Below are 7048 nucleotides of genomic sequence, written 5' to 3' on the forward strand. Positions count from 1 at the left end.
TCACTCTAGAAAAGTCAAATTATTTAATAAAATATGGAACGGTGATGCATTTTTCCATTGGGTCGAATAATCATGACCCTGCAAAAGAGGAATGCTCAAATCGAGTTTATTAGTGACTATATTGCCCTTTCAAAATGAATTTTTTCAATCTAGTGACTACATCTTCCTTTCGTATTAAGATCGTCAAATTCCCCTTTTGTCTTATCTTAGTTTAGTGATAAGTGAATGTGTAAGGTAGTCTTTGCGTATCTCAACTAGTCAATTTCTCTAGGCAATTTTTGGTGTGCTGTCCTCTATATTGGCTTCGTACATTAGTGATTTTACTTTTTAAGTGCTCCTAATTAGGGGTGAGCAACGGTCTAGGGTCGACCACTGGACCGACCACGGACGGGCCCAACCTGTTGGTCTTGGTCAGTTCCTAAGAGGGACTTGGATTGGTCCTTGTCTTGAAATTCGGGGACCAACATTATGCGGGTTGGTCCCCAGTCTGAAAGTTTTGGGTCGGTCAACCTACTGGACCAACATTGTATATTATATTATATTATTTATAATTCTTTTATATATTCAAACCTAAGTAAAATATTTGTTCAAAAAAAAAACCTAAGTAAAATGATGTTAAAGCCGTTGACTACTCAGGCTCACAGTCACAGACAGACGGCATCCAATTCCAAAAGGTGTGAAGTTTACGCTGAAAAGGTCTTCACGGCGTCCTCCATAGTCTAGAGTATGTTCTTCAATCTTCACTGTGAGGACCAAGGAGTCCTCACAATCATGGACTCGCGACGTCCAAAACGGCACGAAGTTTACGCCGTAAATCTCCTCACGGCTTCCTTCCCCAAAGTACGTTCTCTTCCATTTTGTCTTCCTTGTTCTTCAATTTGCCAAAATCAAAAGTAGCAACATCCCGCTCGCCTCTGGTTGCCACGCCGCTCACCTTTGACCGTGCGTGCTACTCGCACTCGCCGCTCACCACTCGCCCTTTGCTGTTGTTGTTGGCCTCACTCAACACTTGCCACTCACCACTCGCTACTAGCCCCGCTCAACGCTTGCTGCTTGCTACTGGCCTCGTTCAACGCTTGCCGCTCGCCAGTTGACGCTCACCCCACTCGACGCTCAACACTTGCCGCTCGCTAGTTGATGCTCACCCCACTCGACGCTCAACGCTTGCTGCTCGCCACTCACGCCAGTCGCCTCGCTTATTGCCAAGTAAATTAGAAGGAAAAAAAAAAAGCCCTAACTAGAAACCCTAACGCCCGACTCATCCTTGCTTTCCAAACACAACTTGGCTAGTGAGTTCTACTTTGTGCTTCATTTGAGATCTTCAATGCTCTTGATTTGCGTTGAATTTTTATTTTTCCACGTTTGCTTCACGTAGGTGATCAGTTTGGCTGAGTATTAGTCCCTGTGACCTCCCCTTTTGGATCCTTAATTGATGGGGCGATTGCATTCAATGTGTTCTTCCTGGGCTTTTCTTTCCTTTTTTGGAGATGGGTTTTAGCTTTGATTGGAGAACTGAATTGTGCTCATCATCCATCGTGATTTTAACTGAAGTAGCAATCGAACCGTATTGATGTCATGTTTTTAAAATCTAGATTGTTGCATGTTGGAACAACAAGCTTGATAAAGACACGAGCTTGTAATTTATGAGCTGAAATTAGATAAAAAAATGTCAAAGTTTTGCTTTGGGAAAAGAAAGGAAATTTTGGTGAATATGTATTGATATTTATAGTTTAGTTGCACAATGCCGCATTGTTGATGGATGTGTAATTTTGAATTTGTAAGTTTGTTTTTCAGGAATATAAAAAACAAGAAGAAAAAAAATTATCGATCAGTCTTGAGTTGACCCTGGAACCGGACCGAACCCATTGGGTTGGTCCGATCCTTGGTCCCAGGCTCAATAGGGTCGGTCCTCGGTCCTAAAAATTGAGGACCGACACTGTACGAGATAGTCCTAGGATTAGGGGGTGGTCTGGACCAACCCGGACCATGCTCACCCCTACTCCTAAGAAGGTTCAAACCTAAGACCGCAATAAAAGGAATAAAGCCTCTTGCCATCTAAATCCTTGTAATTGGGGAGATAAATTGGGGTTTGGAAAGATTTGAGCTTGAACCTCTTATTGCTTTGACATCACCTGAGATTTTGGTCAAATTATTGCTAATTATTCTAAAATATTAAACTGTTACATTAAAGCATAGTTTAATATCCAAATATTCTAATAGGGTTAATTCTCAATTTGCCATATGAATTTAAACAGTTCAACGTGCTTATGAGAGTGGACGTTAGTAAAACGTGAAAGTGACATGAATTAGTACAGAGTCGGAATAATACAACGTGGAACATTCATAAAGTTTGTAAACATAAATGCTTGGGTTCTGGGAGCGCTGAGCAAGTACAGTGGAGTATTCTGACCAACGCCTACAGTTGTCGAGTCGGAGAAGGCGCCGTTGCTGCTGATGATGGCATTGTTCTCGGAGTTAAATATACATACATGTTGCAAGATTGAATTCGATCGGTGGCTAGCGTGCAAAATGTAACGAGTTAGCTTTGTGGTCTCTCGGGATGTGAGAAAATTACCCAATGAGTTCGAAATTTACTATATGGATGTCAATCAAATTCTAAACTTTTTAGTTTTGTTAATTTAATTTTAAACATTTGCCAAAATTTAAATGGAATTATTTCAATTAATTTTTTCCGGAAATCACCGATGTCACAGTTTAGTAATTGCTGGTGAAAATTGACCGAAAGGGTTTCACTGGAATTTTGTACAAAAATTTACGATTAAATTGTCAAAATTGTAAAGTTTAAGACCATATGAGCATCCAATAGTTTTATCATTGATTAGACAGTTTTCCTTCAAAGATTTGACTTGCTAACTTAATTTAGACTTCATATTATTTTAGGGCGTTTATTTGGCTCTTTTCTAATGTAATTTTTTCTCTCTTAACATCACGCGCCATCTATGGCATGGTCAGAACCTTGTTGTGTAAATGTGAATCGAACGTGGAAGAGGAGGGCAAGACATAAACAGTGGACAAGAACCAAGACGCAGATTATTGCCTTCTCTTACAGGCGGCACCATCCCTCTAATAATTCAAGCGTCCGCCAGGCCTAGTACACCAAACTGACCCAAGAGAAGCAACCAAAACCAGAGAAGCAATGGCGGCCACGAGGGTCGCGCTCTGCGCTCTTCTTCTAGCGATGCTGCTCCCAGCGAAAGCGCTGGTGAGCAGGGAGGCCACTGTGACGTGTTCGCCGACAGGGCAGAGCTTCTACCCGAGCTCGTTCACATGCGCGACCCCTCTGACCAGTCTGTGCTGCAGCAGCAAGATTAAAAAGCAAAGCCATGCCTCTGCCAGTACGGTGGGAGTAATCTGGACAATGCTGTAGTGGTCGAGTCGGAGAAAGGCGTTGTCGCTGCTGATAATGGCTGTTGTTCTGAGATCGGGGCGTCGATGCTTAGGAAAGGAGGGCACGTGGTCGATGCTGCCGTCGCCACTGCTCTGTGCATCGGCGTCGTCAATCCGATGGCTAGTGGGATTGGAGGCGGCGCTTTCATGATCGTCCAGTCCTCATCGACATCAAAAACCAAAGCCTACAACATGAGGGAAACTGCTCCTTTGGCTGCTTCACAGGTTTATCCTCTTTCTAACGGTAAAGGGGCAAAATGCTTTTGGAACTCATACTTCTCTTTTTCTTTCGTTTTTTTCCCCTTTGCTTTTCCTTCTTCCTCGGCGAGGGACGAGCCCGTGAGGGATGAGCTCGCTGATCTGGCGACCGAAGCCTTGTGGCCTCTGACACTGGTAAAGCTAGATCGGCAAGCTCCTGTGGTGGTCGGTAGTTGAAGAAGAAGGAAAAAGGGAAAAAAAAAGGAAGAAAAGAAAAGGAGAAATTATCAAAATTGAATGTACAAACCTGTTCACCTGATAAAGGCTCTGGTTCATTGCAGATCATCTGTTCTAAAATCAAGTAGAGCTAATTATTATCACGACTTAGTCAAAATACTAGCAGCCATCTGTCAAGCTTTGGAATCGATTCATTAAATGCTGTCCTCTGAACTTTTATCAAGTCTTTAGCTTCTGTTCAAATGAATTATCGAGGAAGGGTAGAGGAAACAACTAGCCCATCGGGATCTCTCCTTTGTCGAACGATCTCCTTCGTCCTTCCCACTTGTTAAACATCATAACTTTTAGTGCTGTTAACAGGACGTGTACGAGAACAATCCCTCGGCCAAGTACTATGGCGCTTTGTCAATGGGAGTGCCTGGTGAAATAGCCGGCCTTCATCAGGCGTGGTTGAAGCACGGTCGTCTGGCATGGAGCACCTTGTTCCAACCGTCCATAAAACTGGCAAAGGAAGGGTTCGTGGTCGCTCCATACCTCGCGCGGCGGATAGAAGTTTCTGAGAAGATGATCTTGAACGATCCTGGCTTGAGACAAGTGTTTGCGCCTGGCAGGAAGCTGTTATGCGCCGGCAATACCTGCTATAACGTGGAATTGGGCCAAAGCTTAAAGGCCATAGCAGAACAAGGGCCAGATGCATTTTACGATGGGAGCGTCGGTGAGAAGTTGGTCAAGGACGTGAGAGAGGCTGGAGGGATTTTGACGATGGAGGACCTAAGGAATTATAAAGTCGAAGTAACGGATGCGATGTCCGTTGAGGTCATGGGCTATACTGCATTCGGAATGCAGCCTCCCTCGAGCGGAACGTTAGGGTTCAAACTGGTGAGTAATTGAACTGGTGAGTAATTTCTTTAACAAATTCCGTTTGTGGCGACACCCAACATGTGAAATAGCGATCATCTACTACTGCTATGAGGAAAAATTCCAATTCCGGTAGCCTGTAGCATGGGAGAGTGTTGTGATCCATGGTCGATGAGCGGAAGTTGGAATTTGTCTTATGAGACAGCGTCAGGTGTAGTTGTTCTTTAGAGCATAGACGGACTTGGAGGGTCTGATCTCGGGTAATGGTCACGAACAGGTCATGGACATCATCAACGGCTATGGAGATTCCAATGCTGCAGAGGGAAATCTTGGGATGCACCGCTTGATAGAGGCGATCAAGCACATGTTTGCTGTCCGGATGAACTTGGCCGACCCTAATTTTGTGAGCATCAGTGAGTACATGTCCGAGATGCTCTCTCCATCCTTCGCCAAGCAACTGAGGCAAAGGATACTTGACGATACTACTTTCCCTTCGGAGCATTACAAGTACAAGTATGAAGATCCCACTTCGACCTTGGCAAAATCAAAACAGACCTCCGCTTTGTTGCGAACGTATTGTAATTTAACCTGGTTTAACCCTCTGCTGGCAGGAGGAGTCAACTTAAAGGTCATGGTACCAGCCATTTTGGCATCGTAGATGCAGAACGAAATGCCGTATCTATGACTACGACTGTTAATTATCCATTTGGAGGTGGGGTTCTCTCACCTTCTACAGGTATCGTGCTCAACAATGAGATGGCCGACTTCTCCATACCCACGGAGGTTTCCTCCGACCGCCTGCCTCCTGCTCCAGGGAATTTCATCCAACCAAACAAGAGACCTCTGTCTTCCATGACCCCACTCATCATCACCAAGGTGTGCAAACACAGTCCTTTGGCTGACATGAAGAGAATCTGTACTGTCTTTGACCGAATAGCTCTATCTTGAGTTCGTTGAATCGCATCTAAGCAAGCAAAATTTCCCAGGCACCGTCTATTGAATTTCCAAAGACCTAAACTTTGTCTCTTCTCAACTTGAATTTTGGGTTTCTAATCGAAATCTACTGAATGCAGGATAACCAGTTGGCAGGAGTCATAGGAGGGAGTGGAGGAATGGACATAATTCCAGCAGTGACCCAAGTTTTTCTAAATCACTTTGTCCTGGGAATGGAACCATCGGATGCTGTTCAGTATCCAAGGGTCTACCACAGGGTACCATTTCGACCATATTCATTCACGACCTTGCAATCGAATTCCTATCCGAAGTTGTTACGTTCCAGTCATTTTCAACTCAGTCCTTTTCCTATTTCGCAGCTGATACCGAATGTGGTACACTACGAAAACTACACCTGCATCAATGGTAATCACATTGAGCTTGCAGATGAGCGAAAGCTTTTCCTGAAGGAGAGAGGTCATAAGTTGGAAGCCAGAGCAGGAGAAGGAATTGTCCAGCTTGTCGTTCACAGCCTACAAAGCACGCTTGATTCAGGTCACATGAGTTGCGAGGACTTCAACTCTGGAGTCGTCCATGGAACTCTTACTGCCGTAAGTGATCCTAGAAAGATGGGAGGCCTGCTGCGGTTTGATCTGTTCCGGAGGAATGAGAAGGAACCGCTTCATAAAGATAGATGGTGAATGGTACTGAGATCGCCAGCCAAATGCTTTAATGAAGTTTCCGCATTATGATCCGATGAGATTAGATCCCTAATCTGCTTCTACACATTGCACTTTGCATTAGAAAAAATATCAAAGCGATGCGTCTTCGACTTAGAATATGTCAGCAGAAGCAAGCAAGGCAAATAGCAGTTGATGTAGACAGCACATCACAGAACCCAACATAAGGTTCTGCCTCCGCGAGTCTGGTTTTTCAAATGAGTTTCTAGGTCCTCTTTGAAATTTCACCAGGTGAGATGAGCAAATGAATGCAGGTTAAGTACACTAGAAATCCCAAAAGTTGTGTGTAGCACTCATTTTAATACTAAAAGTTTTCACCGATTCATTTAAGTGCCAAATCAGAGAAAAAAAGCAATCATTTAAGTGCATTCGGCGAGATATTCCAACGAAATTGATTACATGGCATTTATAATTAAATTTTTTTATATGATTTGACGCATTTTTAAAAAATCCAATCCACATGGACTCCAAAATGACGTCGCACAATAATCACATTTTAAATGAAATTAGTACTGAAGTGATCACTTTTTACCAATGATTGGCATTAAAGATTTTTCTTTTACTAATGACCAGTACTTAAGCAATCACTTTTAATAATAAATGGTACTCAAATAATCCATATTCACAATTTTATAGCATTCAAATGGTCACTCCTCAACTTGTCTACATGCCAT

At 43.4% G+C, this 7048-nt stretch overlaps 1 pseudogene; it reads left to right on the forward strand.

Annotated features, from left to right (window-relative positions):
• The first annotated feature begins 3157 nt into the window (after positions 1-3157).
• LOC104429124 lies at positions 3158-6286 on the forward strand (annotated as a pseudogene).
• Positions 6287-7048: the final 762 nt, after the last annotated feature.

This window comes from Eucalyptus grandis, chromosome 3 (genome assembly GCF_016545825.1).
Source record: "Eucalyptus grandis isolate ANBG69807.140 chromosome 3, ASM1654582v1, whole genome shotgun sequence".
NCBI classification, from domain to species: Eukaryota; Viridiplantae; Streptophyta; class Magnoliopsida; order Myrtales; family Myrtaceae; genus Eucalyptus; species Eucalyptus grandis.